The sequence below is a fragment of the Plenodomus lingam genome (assembly GCF_022343315.1).
Source record: "Plenodomus lingam strain CAN1 chromosome Unknown contig_23, whole genome shotgun sequence".
NCBI classification, from domain to species: domain Eukaryota; kingdom Fungi; phylum Ascomycota; class Dothideomycetes; order Pleosporales; family Leptosphaeriaceae; genus Plenodomus; species Plenodomus lingam.
Genome location: NW_027093940.1, coordinates 401,921 through 416,249, shown reverse-complemented (window position 1 = coordinate 416,249; position 14,329 = coordinate 401,921).

Genomic DNA, 14,329 nt, shown 5'->3' with positions numbered 1-14,329 from the left:
TCTAGTTAAGTTAGCAATAAACGTTAGGATTAAAGGAACTCCTAGGAGCAAATACAAGCACTACGCTATTATACATGCCTAACAGGTTATATTAAGACAACTAAGGGAAAGATTACTACGTCTATATTACTAGGTATTATAGGATCTATTTAACATGCTAACAGGTATAGCTCACAAGCAATAGATCTTAGTATTAAAGTGCGACTACTTAGGAAAGCTTTATACCTATCTACTGCAAGCCAAAAACCTTAATAAGATTATGCAGGTGTTTAAAAATTTCAAGAGCTTAATACTTAACTAATATAAGCTTAGCATAGTTAAGATTATACAAGATAACAACGTTGCAACACTCCCTTAGTGTGGCGAATCTTGCTTTTAGATCTAGGCAGCTAACAATAGTATTAAAATTAAGAGCTTACCTGTATATACCTATAAACCTAATAGAGGAGTAGAAAGAGTAGGGCAGGAGATTATAACAAAATTAATTAAAATAAGGATTAGTGCTAACCTACTAATAAAGCTCTAGCCTAAAATTATTAAAGTAGCAACTTAGCTCTACAATATAAGCCTATCCTATACTCACGATATAATATCACCTAACAAAGTGCTAGATTGTTAGTTTACTAGATACTTTAGGTGGTGGCAACCAGAGCAGATAAGGGAGGCAACTACTAATCTCCGCCCTAATTAGAGCGGAATATACGCCTATAGCTGTTAAGCTTACCCCCTTAATAGAGATTAAGCAGCTAGGCGTTACAAGAGGGTTTTTAAGGTAAACCCTTAGGGTTATATTAGATATCTAGTAGGATATAGAGCATCTAATATATATAGGATATAGATCCCCTTGCTTAATTAAATTATTATAATGCGGAATATTACCTTTAATAAGGATCTTTTCTACAAAGAGAAAGATCTAGAGTAGCTTTAATAGTTAGAGGCTTAAAAGATAGTTAACGTTATTAGCAAAGATAAGATCTATAATATAGGAGAAGCATATAAAGAGCTTAATATCTTTAATTAGCTTTATATTGCGGCAGAGCAACATAAGGAGTCTAGTAAGCAAGGAGGACTAAACCTAGTGTAGGAGCTAGGGGGTAGGGTAGAGCTAGAGGAGGTAGATAATTAGGCTAGCTAGCCTAGTAATTTACAACCCCCTAAGCAGACACCTCTAGCGTAGGTACTAAGCACGGCTAGCTTAGCACAAAGGATCTATACAAAGTCCCCTAAGCTAATAGGGCTCTAAACTCCTAAACTAACACTAGAACTAAACTTTAATATAGGAGACAAAGGATCTATATAGGTTATAGATTAGGGTCTTACTACCTAAGATAGTAGTAATCTAACTTACTTTAACGCCACAATAGGTAGCTCCTAAGAAAGACCTAGAGGGGAGAGTGCTATTAGTAGGTCACTCTATAAGAGCACAGAGATAGGTAAGGGTACCCTATCTAGCTCTTATAGGGGTGGTAAGTAGAGCTCCTACCTACCTGCTTTAGGACTAGATTCTGTATCTCCTGCAGATCCCTCACAAGCGGCACCTAGAGCTCCTAGAAAAAGCAGAAAACTGCAAGTTAAAGGACTGCCACTAACGCGTGTTAGTAAGCAAGCTTAGGGACAGGACCCTAATAAACTACTAGGAGGCTCTACAAGTACAGGGATATATATAGTAATAGATCTATTAGATATAGATCTAATTAGAAATCCCTTGCACAATCTTTTAGTATATCCTAAACTAAACGCTACAATCTACGCTGTAATTGTAGTAGTAATAGGGAGCAAATCTCCTAAAAACCCTAAAAGGAATACGCACTAGGACGCTCTATAAAAAGAGCTAAAATAATAGAAGGATCTCTATAACCACTAAATAGGATAGCAATTTAGAGACGCAGTATATAAAGAAATTAATACTCTGCTAAAAGCTAGTACCTAGGAGGAGATTAATAGGCTAACTAAAGGAGAGCGTCTACTCCTACTTAAATAGGTGTTTACATACAAGCTTAATTAGGATAGTTACCTAATTAAGTGTAAAGCAAGGATAGTAGTAAGAGGAGATCTACAGCTTACTAACTTAATTTATTTAACCTACGCAGCTACCCTAGTAGCTTAAACCTTTAGGACTGCAATAGCTATTAGAGCTAAGTTTAACCTTAAGATATATTAATATAACGTTGTTAGAGCTTTCCTTAACGCCTTAAGGGATTAACACCCTATAGTTATCTGCGAGCTACCTAAAGGATATTAAATACCTAGGAAGTGCGTTAAGCTTAAATAAGCTCTATATAGATTAAAAGACTTACTATTATTATAGTATAACAAGCTCTTAACTACACTCTAAGAAAATAAGCTTATTACTTCTAAAGAGGAGCTATGCCTATTCTTTAATAGAGATCGCAGTATCTTGTTAATATTCTATGTGGATAATATCCTATCGCTCTATCACTAAAACTACGCAAGCTAAGCTTACAAAGTTATCCAAGCTCTAAAGCAAAGATATACTATAGAAGAGAAGGGACCTGTAAGCTAGTTTCTAGGGGTAAGAGTAATCTAGGATAGAAAGAGACAGACAATAACGCTTGTTTATAATAAATATATTAATAAGATTGCAAAGAAATTTAATCTAGCAGAGATAGGAAAATTCCCTACTACACTACTATTAAGTAAAGATATTAAAAAGAGCATAGGAGAAGCCACTAAAAAAGAGATTAAGGACTATTAGGAGCGCGTTAGATTAATCCTTTACACCTTAATTATAGTGCGCCCTAATATTGCCTATATAGCCTCCTAGCTCTCCTAATACCTTACTAACCTATCTAAATAATACTTTAATGCAGTTAATTAAGTGATTGTCTATCTATACAAAACTTAATACTAATTAATCTAATATAGGAATAGGGATCCTAATAAGCTTATAATATATAGTAATACGTTATTTGCTAATAATATTAATACTTAGCGATTATTATATAGATACCTAATCACGCTCTTTAGAGGACCTATTATTTAGAAGGTAGCTTAATAATTAACTGTTACTACTTTAACTACTAAGGTAGAGCTCCTTGCGCTTAAGCAAGTAAGCAAAGAAGCAATAGCGTTAAAACACTTTTTAACCAAAATACACCTTACTTTAGATACTACCTAGATAATTAATTGTAATAATTAATAAACTATTAGGTTAGTAGTAGGTAATAATAAAAGAATCACTACTAAGCTGCGCTATGTAGATATTTAAAACATGTGGCTTAGGCAAGAGTATATAAAGGGATCTTTCTATATTACCTACCTACCTACTAGCAAAATACTAGCTAATAGGCTTACTAAAAACCTAACTACACAATAATTTATAAGGTTTAGGGAGCACCTAAAGTTATATAATAGTAGAGTATATATTATATAGCGTTAATTAAAGTAAGGTAGTATATAAGATCTATTAATATAATACAAAAATAACTAACTATAGCCTACCTCTCTATTATTAACTAGGTAGCTTCCTTAAGGAGCTCTATTACGCGCGTAAAGCGTGCCTTAGAGTCTATAGGGGGCTGCCTAGGTTACCCTATCCTAGGATCTATAGGGGGAACCTTAGAGGAGCTAGAGTCCTTATCTTCTAATAAGGAGCTCTAGGCGCCCTTAGCTATAGAAGCAGCCTTGCGCGCAAGCTTAGCAGTAGCAGCAGCGGCTTTTACTAGCTCCTGCTGTTTAGCCTTGCTCTCCTTAAGGAGCACTAAGACCCTTTGCTTCTTATCCTTAAGAAGGTCTTAGCTCTTACCTACCTGCTTCCTTACTAGGAAGGACAGCGTAGAGCGTTAGGCAAGCTTAGGGCTATTAGTTTATTAGTATAAGATCTTGCTAAAAGTATTATAAAGGAAAAATTCTTGTATAGATTATATATATTAGGATATAGCTATACCTAGAGGAGTACTACTAGTACTAAGTCTCCCTACTAGAAGAGTTATAGCACTTGCTATTAGACTTATTAAAGAGCGCTAAGCGCAGATAATTTAGATAAGTTTTAGCACAATAAATACTAGGCTCTCTATAATAGGAGGATCTTAGGGTCTCCTTAGGAGCTAGAGAGGGAGTAGGCGTGGGAGCGGGGGCCTTAGGCAGGGTCTAGGGGGGAGCAGGAGCTAGAGTTAGAGCTAGAGTAGTAGGAGCTAGAGTAGGAGCGCCTTGCCTTAGCTTTACAATCTTAGCTATAGTAGTAGTAGCTACGCGCTTAGCTACCGCACACTCTATAATAGCCTTACGCTTAGCAGTAGTACGCTCTTCTTTAGTAGTAGCAGCTTTAGTAACTATAGCTTTAGCTACGTAGGAGGTAATAAGGGCAGCGTAGGTAGAGCAAGCGTAAGTAGTAGGTTTTAACTTTAACTAAGATAGGTTAGTAGGGATATAGGTATAGTTTAGATCTTTAGGGTTAGATAATCTTATAACTTAAGCTATAGTAAAGATTATAGTTAGGTAGATAGAGTTATAAAGCTCTATCTAGATAATATCTACGCGCGCAAGCGTAGGCTAAATAAGGAAGGTGCGCTAGTTAGTATCTAAAGGGTAAGCTAATTTAACCCTTTAGATATATAACGCTCTAATTAGCTACACTACCTACTAACTATAAGCGCAACTATAACAATAAAAGATCTACCTATACCTAGGGGGTGTGTTATAGGAGGGATATTAACTAGATTATAGAGTATCTTAATCCTAATTAATCCTAATTAATCCTAATTAATACCCCTGTATAACCCACTATCTAATTAACTACTAGCTTACTACTAAGTGCCTAATAAAAAGCAGGAGCTCTAGTAAGGAAGGTTTACTAATTATTCACCTTCTAGTAAGGGTAGCTAAAGCTCTATATATATAAGTACGATCGTAGTAGATATAATCTAATAATCCATCTCCTAAATCATTCCTAACCTTAGTAATCCAAATTTCCACACCTTATTATTACAAGTAGGGCATATAAGGTTTAGCTATTAAAGGTCTATTATAGGGTTTCTAATTAGCGTCTAAATAGGACTAGTTTCTAGAGTGTTAGAAGGGGGTTAGTCCTTTTCTAGATAATAGAGTAGTCTAGGTAGGAGCAGATAAGGTAGGGTATAGGCGGCGTTTTATATTAAAAGTAGTAAGATAATCTACTATAGTCTTAAAATTATTGTGCTAATTCTATTAGAAAGTAAGATTTAGTATCCTTAGGGAAGGTGTAATCTTTATCTAGAGGTAGTAATACTACTCTAATTAGGGTACTTCTCCTCTAATAGCAAGACTCTAGAATTATAACTTAAAAGTAGGGAACGTCTCTATATTAGTTATATATAGGCGGTTAAATATAGTCTAACTCTTAGCTATCTTATTTTTAGTAATAAAGTAAGTTTAAAGGAGAGTAATTATTTCCTTAGCTTTTTAGAATTAAAGACTAGGGGAATTAGATAGGTAACGTGGCTCTAAGTATTCTCTTGCTAGTCCTAAGCAGTGTCCCTAGACTAACGCCATCTAAGCTCTAGAAGAGGGGTAGTAATTAGCGTTAATCTCTAGCCTATCCTAAATAGATGCTTGCTATTATCTAAAAGTAGGATTAGCACTATTACTAAGTATAGAGATATTTAGCGTCTTTTTAGATTATCTCTTAGCTTTTATAGTATATACTATAGGGTTTAATATAGAAGCTAAAGACTAGCTAGGTTAGGTAGTACCCTATATCTCCTTATAGAGGGAGGTGTTATATAACTAATTAGTAAGTTACTTAACTTGTTCCTCTAACCTCTCCTTTTTAGATAGGGTTAATATATATTTATCTTTAAGGGAGGTGTTACTTTAAGATTTCCTAGGAGCATAAGGTACCTTAAGGGATAGATAGGAAGCAGGTCCTTTAAGGAGGGCGTTATTAATTAAGTCTTCCTTATCTAATTTCTTTCTATTAGTAAATAGGCTTTTAAAAGTAGCTAAACTAGATACCCTTCCTTTACCTTTATCTAATATTTTGTAGTTAATAAGAATAATAAATCTTTTCTTTAGGGGGGGGTTTAGTTATAGGAGGATATTAGCTTTGCCTCTAATTCCTCTAGGCTTTTAGTAGTCTCTAGGTCTCTACCTTAACGCAATCTAACGCGATTTTTCTAAAGGTAATCTAGCACCACCTATAGGTCTAGAAGTCTAAGCCTATAGGCTTTAGTTATTAGAAGTTCTAATAGCTATTCTAACTATAGAGTTGCAGGGTTAGATAGCTACTAGAACTAAATTAGTAGCTTAAAATAACAATAAGTGCAATATTCTTAAATGCTATTACTAGCTAGGATAATATTCTTCTTATAATGTAATAACTTAGGTAGGTAGGGTATCTAAAAGGTATCCTATATAACTTAAAGGCATATAGGAGTGCGCGTCTATACAGAAAAGGATAAGATTCCTACACCTATAGGTCTTGTACAAAAGGATAAGAAGAATATACCTATCCTAACTATAGGCGAGCTGTTCTCTATATACATAAGTGAGTCAGGCCTTTATTAGGCCTGACTTGGCATAGAACAATAGGCAGGCAATTCTGCCTTATTGTTACAGATACTAGGGCCTAAGGTTACTTATTTCTTAATTTAAAAATTGCTTATAATATCTCTACTATACTTAGGGTACTTATCTAAAAGCTACTATACAAGCTTACTATTAAAGGGTTCTAGGATTAGATTACCTCCCTAGTTACCTACTATATTTAGCTTTATATAATAGTTAGTAGCTAAAAGGTTTATAACTACCCCTTTATAATAGTAGACTTAGGTTCTTAGGATTATATTATTAGACAACACTAGCTAAAATAGTTCTAAATCCTAATTAATATAGATAAATCTTAACTAATCTAGCTAGAGAAATATCCTCTAACCTATAACCCTGCACCTCCTATTCTAGTATAACTCTACTAGCAAGTGCTATCTACTCTAGTTACCTATAATATCTTGCAAAGAGACGCCCTTTAGGATTAAGAGAAGAACTAGAACTAAAACAGTCCTAGTTTAATTAACAGGATACGTAGTATACTTAAAATCCTAGCTGCTTATAGGGCTGCTACTAAACCTATTACAATACCTACCCTAGTCTAATTGCTAACTATTACCCTACTAGCAAAATTTTAAATTGCTACTATTTCTACTAATACTTTCTATTTTAATATAAAAAAATCTTCTAATAAATTCTTTACTACTAGCCTGTATAAGATTAAGCGTAGGATCTAAACCCTATCTAAACAGGATACTCTTAACTATAGCTTGTTAGATTAGAAGCTCCTATCTAACTATAACTCTTATTAGGACGTCTTTAATAAGGCTAAGGCTAATAAACTTTTAATCTACTAGCCTTATAACTATAAGATAGTCCTAGAGGAACCCCTTCTAAACTACTAGAGTCCCCTCTATTATTAAAATACTAAGGAACTCTAGGCTACTAAGGAATATATATAAGAGTACCTATAGAAAGGTTTTATTAAGACTAGTTAGAGCCTATTTGCCTCTCCTATCCTATGCGTTAAGAAGCTAAATAGAGGCCTTAGGATCTGTGTGGATTACTATAAGCTTAACAGCTTAACGCGAAAGGACGCGTATCTAATTGTGAAGGACTTAGGCTTATGCCTAAGCCTAGGTCTAATACAAGACGGACTAAGTCTAACACCACTACTAAGCGAACACACTAGACACCTATAAAAAGGCGTAGAGGGCTTATCTCTCCTTTAAGATACTAAATACTATTATTAACGCTTATTATATTCTCCCTTAAGGCTAGTCTATAATATTTTAGTATCTTCTTCTAAATATACTATAATAGTAATAAGAGATAGACGCGCTAGATATTTAGAATAACTAGGTGCAACCTAATATAGTAGAAAGGCTAATATAATAGGTCTATAGATTAATAGAATAATAGGCTTAAGACTCTGCTATAATAGCTATACTATATTAATAGAACAAGGAAATACATAATTAGATTCTATCCTAACCCTCCTCTAAGCCTGCTAGGTTTAATAATATGCTACCTCCACTCTCTCCCGCCTTACGTTGCAAACCCTTCCTAGTTAGCTTACTATATAATAGCACTAAGGCAAACTTCTCCTCCTAGTAAATAACTATAGAGTTTAAACTACGTGCAGACAAGGTCTTTATTAGGGATAAGGAGGTAAGGTTTATATATATTTAGTCCTAGTTATCGCCTATAGTCTAGCGCGCTATAGTACTATACTTTAAGGATAGTACACGCAAGCGTTAGGATATAAGCAGGTTTCTTAACTACCTAGCGTTCTATTATAGTACCTATTATAGGCAGGAGCGTGCCTAAGTCACGTTAGAATACTTATATTAGGGCTAAAATTAGCCTTTTATAGAGTTCTTTATAAATTTTATATAGCTCCTTATATAGTTAGGAGGTTTATACTAGAATAATAAATAGAAGCTTTTATAACTTTAATAATCTCTTAATAGCTATATACGCTTAGTTTCCTTTAATAAGGGAGTCTCTAGGATAAACTACAATATAGCTATAAAGGAATATAAGACAATTATAGTAGATATTAAAATAGCCTCTTTAGAACTAGGCTTTCTTTAGGCTAGTAAGTCTAAGGAACCCTAGTAGAAGTCTAACTTAGATTAGGATAGCAACATAAATATAGTAGAAGTAGCAGCCTTATTAAGTGCACCTACTAAACTACTAATATTATATCCTAACTAGATCCTATAGGACCTATTTAATACACAGAAACTAGCAAAGGTCTGCACCTAGTATAGATAGGGTAGTTATTTTATACGTGCATGCCCTAATACCCTCTTACTATAACTAGTAGGTGTTAAGATAGTTGCAGCATTAGTAAGCGGCCCTAATTTAGGAAACTAGCTGCCCTTAACTTTAGGCTAAGTTAGGGGTATAAGGAGGACACTATAATAGAGGAATTATTAATAGTAGAGGCTATTAAGTGTCCCCTAGATATTAAGGCTAGGTTAAATAATCCTCCTTTCTTTATTCCCCTCCTCCTAGGTAGAGTAGAGAACGTGCAAGCGATAGTTAATTTAGGGTGCTAGTGTTTTAGTGTAGTTAAGGAGAAGTTAGCAAGATAGATTAGTAGGAACTTTATTAATATTCCCCTACAACCCTTATAACATACCTAGGGAATTACTAAGGGTATAAGAATTTTATAGTTAGTAGTATTAGACTATAATTTAGATAGTTAGTGGTCTTAGCTTTTAGCTTATATAGTACCTAGTCTCTCCTATTAACTAATACTAGGTAGACTATAGCTATGTAGAGAGGGCGTTATTATAGACATTCTATAAGGTAAATTAATAATTAGGAAGGCAGGAAATATAGTAGTATAAGAGAGTAGGAGACGCCTATATCCTACCTATATCTCTACTATCTTAGGTTTAGTTATAGCAGGGTTACTAAATTAAGGATCCTAATAGGAAGATATATAGGTATAAATTTTTATAATAAATATACTAGATATTTTATAGGTAATATATAACTTACGCCTAATAAAATATCTAGGAAGTAGTAATAAGGGAGGTCCTAATAATATACACACTATCTATATTACTAGTAATATAGTTCCCTATAAACCTAAGTATAAAACTAGAAAGATAAAGTTACTACTAGAACTATAAGAGTTTAAGGACCTATTTAATAAAGAGTTAGTAAGCAGTTTGCTACCTTATTAAGGTAGTATAGATTACTATATTTAGTTAATAACTCTCCTAGATAGAACCTAGCCTAACCCCCTATAGGGTCCCCTATACCCTATATCATGTAACTAATTACTAGAACTAAGAATATAACTTACTAGATTAATAGACAAGGGCTAGATCTAAGCAAGCTCTTCTATAGCTAGAGCTCTAGTATTACTAGTAAAGAAGCTATTAGGTGGTTAGCGCCTTTGTATAGATTACTAGATGCTTAATAGTATAATAATATTAGACTAATACCTACTACTACTTATTAAGGAAACTTTACGCACACTATCTAGCGTAAATTAGTTTACAAAAGTAGATATTTGCGCTACCTTTTATAAAGTTAGAATAGTAGAAGGTTATAAATCCTTAATAGCTTTCTATACCTAGTTTAGGTTATATAAATAGTTAGTATATCTATTTAGTCTTAGTAGTGCGCTATCTACTTTCTAATAATATATTAATACCGCGCTTATAGAGTTACTTAGATTGTATACAATAGCCTACCTTAATAATATCCTAATTTATTTAGGAGGAGACTAGTTTAACTATATAAAAAAAGTAAAGCATGTACTTATACTATTAAAAGAAGTAGGACTATACCTAGACTTAGAGAAGTGTGTGTTTAGTGTTAAGGAGGTACGCTACCTAGGCTATATTATTAAGGCAGGCAAATTACTTAGACCTAACCCTAAAAAGCTTAGGGTAGTATAAGAATAGGAACCCCCTAGGAATATAAGAGAGGTAAGGAGTTTTCTAGGTTTTACTAACTTCTACCGCGATTTTATCGCAAAGTTTTCTAAAGTAGCAGCACCTTTAAACTAACTAACTAAGAAGGACACCCTATTCTAATAGGGAGAGGAAGAATAGAGTGTATTTAATGCACTAAAAAAGGTATTTATATCTAGACTAGTACTAATATAATAGGACCTAGCTAAAGAAATATTATTAGAAGTAGACTATTTAGGATGCGCTCTTAGGGGTTGCTTATTGTAAAAAGTTAGGGGTGTCTAGCGCCTAGTTACTTACTACTCTATAGCACTAACGCTAGAGAGACAAAACTACACTATATATAACAAGGAATTGCTAGCTATTATTAAGTATCTTAAAAGCTAGTTAGTAGAGTTATAGAGCGTTTATAAACTATTTATAATATTTATAGACTATAAAAACCTAGAGTACTTTACTAGCCTTTAAAGCTTAAGCAAGTAATAGTACTACTAGGTAGAGGAACTTTTAAAATATTAGTATATCCTATAGTATAGACCTAGCTATCTTATATAATAACCTAATATCTTAAGCAGGCGACTATAAGACTTAAACTCCTCTAAAGTAACACTATAGTTAGTAATGCGCCCTAAATTAATTTAGGTTGTAGTGTTAGAAGTAGAGGAGGCGTCTAAGTTACTAAAGGGCGCTAGCCTTTTTGCTAACCTGTATATATAGATACTATAGGACAAAGCGGTATTAGAAGATAAGATATACTAAGTGCGTCTTAATGTGGTTTAGAAAGGCGCTAGGTCTTTCCTAGTTTCTACTAATATAAAGTAATAGATTAGGGACTATGCAATTAGCGTATATAGTACTTTGCTTTAGAGGGGCGTTATTTAGTTACTAATATAGGAACCCCTTATAACTACTATTATATAGTAAGTATATAAATTAGGTTTAGTAGGATATCTAGGAAAGAATATAATATTTTAAATACTACGCCACAACTATTATTAGGATAGAATATTAGGAGATATTACGTGGTATATTTAGAACTACTATTATTATAGTGCTTATATCTCCTAGAAGCGCTAATAGGGTCTGTTATAACCTATACTAGTTACGTTATAATACTAGTCCTAAATATCTATAGATTTTATAGTTAACCTACCTACAAAAGATAATAGCAAACCTTAGTTCCTATTAGTTATTACTAATAGATTATCTAAATATATTTAGCTTAAAGTAATAGTCTCTATAGTAGCTAATTATTATATAAGGATCTTCTAGGATAACTAGTAGTAGTTCTAGGGCTTCCTATCCTCTATTATTACTAACTAAGGCTCTAACTAGTTAGGATCCTTCTAGATAATATTATACTAGATAATAAAGATAAACTAGTTACTATCTACTATATATTACCCCTAGACAGATAGCAGGATAGAGTAGGTAAACTAAGAGGTGTAGGTGGTGCTGCGTATAATAGTATGCTTTAAGCAGACTAACTAGCCTAACTACCTACTAGCCTGCTAACTTGCACTTAATAATAGGGACTCTAGTATAACTAGTATTAGCCTAAATCTACTTTTAAATAGGTATACTATAGACACGCTATAAAAAATAATATTACTACTAGTAAAGCCTAAGAATCCTTATAGAGAGGCTATAGCGTTCTTATCGCACCTATAGAGGGGTGTAGAGCTAGCGTAAGCTACTATTATATTCTAATAGTAATAATAATAGGAAGTAATAAACTAGTCCTAACGCCTAGCTAAAAAGTTCCTAAAAGGTAATATAGTTTAGTTTGCAATACGTAATATAAAGATAAACTAACTAAGCAAAAAGTTTAACTAGCTATAGGTAAAGTATAGAGTAATAGAAGTCCCTACTCTACTTATAGTAGTATTAGATTTACTAGGGAACTTGTATAAGACTGTGCATGTAGATCTACTAGAGAGAGCTACTAATAACCTACTACTAAGCTAGAAGCTTTAGGACTTATAACTAGGTCTAATAGTTACTCTAGAAAATAAAGATATAACACTAGATAAATAGGAAGTAGAAGAGATCCTTTATATAAAGAATATAAGAGGAAAAGGAAAGTGTTAAGTCCTAGTAAAATAAAAGGGGTATATTAATCTAATATAGCACCTGCTAGAGGTAGTATAGGATACTAAGGCTCTAGATAGGTTTAAGGAATAGTATAGGGATGCCACGCATAATAATAGCCTAATACGTATAAAAGCTAGGAGGTAAGGGTAAAAGGAAACTAGAATAATAACTTAGACCTTTATTATAATTAAGAAGTAGAAAGGTATTAGAGATATTTTTTATTTATCCTAATAACACTCTAAGTAAGTACCCTACTACTAAAGTTTTATAATATAGCTAATAATTAGGTAGTAGTGTCTATACTATTACTATCTATAACTAACCCCCCCCTAGCCCCCCCTAAACTATTATTTATATTATTCTAACGCCTCTACGTCTCTTAGTAATAGTAGTAACGCTCGCGCGTATTATAGGTAGGGGAAGACTTAGTTAATAAGTATAAGCAGTAGTAGTAGTAGTAGTAGGAGGAGGGTAGTGCTTTAATAGCTTGCTAACGCGTAGTACCCTAGGCCTAAAGAAAGTAAATATTAGAATAGATATAAAGGGAATAAGGGAAAATTAATACTAATAATAAGAGTCTTAATACTATAGGTAGTGCGCTTAGTAGTGCTCTTAAGCTTATTAATATAAAAGTTAGTTTAGGCCTAGGTCTTATTTATACACTAGTTAATACGCTAGAAAGTAATACTAGTAGTAGTAGCAAGCTATATAATATTATTATTACTATAACTACTATATAAAGGCGTAATAGTAGACTAAAGTAGAAATACTAGAGCACTAGTAGTAGATAGAATAATAGCACTAAGCTAATACTAATTATAGGCGCGCAAGTAAGTAGTAGGGGCAAGTAGAGTAATAGTATTATTAGTTTAAGCCCTTAATATAAGATCCTTAAAATAATAGTAGAGCTAGTAGAACTATAGTATAAACTAGTAATAGGTGCCTTTAGTAGGTTTCCCTATAAAAGTGCTAAGGGTCCCCTTCTTTATAATATAAAGGCGATCCTCCTAGTAACTATAATAAAACTAAAGCTAGTTATAGAGGGCTTAGTAAACGTTAGGATTATTAGTAAGGATAGCTTCTAACTAAGTATAAGTCTTATAGCTATAATAGCAGGACTTATATAAGCGCCCTAGATACAGTTAGAACTTGCTATAAAGAAAATAAAAATTAAGGGGAACTTACTACTACCCTCCTAATAGTTATACTTACTAAAGAGACAAAGCTAGTTAATATACTAATTATAGGGAAGTAGCTTTACAAAGCTACTATTATATTCCTTATTATCTAAGTTACTAGAAATAATAAAGCTACTAAGCAACTAGGTTTAGGGAGATATATGCTAAACAAAAAGTTAGTGTAGGAAATATAGGGAGAATATTAGAAGTACGCACCTTATCTTAGTAGGCCTAGTGCGGGGTCTAACCGCCTTATAGTAGATCCCTACTACTAGTACTAGTAGTGGTAGATAAGGATATAATAGGGACTAGATAGGCAGGATTAACAGAAAAAGATTAGAGAAAGGGCTAATTAGTAGGGAAAATCTGTTGTATAACAAAGTAAGTTTAGGAAATTTATAGTAGGGTAGGATAGCTATATTAGAACTTTTATAGTAGGGTGCTAAAATAAGCATATAGACGCTATACGCGCGTACTACTTAATATATAGGCCTATTACAAATTAGGAAGGAATATAAAGATATAATAATAAAACTAAAAAATATAGTAAAAAAGCCTAATATAGATTATAGAGGACAAAGATATAACCCTAGACCCCTAGAAAGACAATTTCACAATAGGTTATAGGGGAAG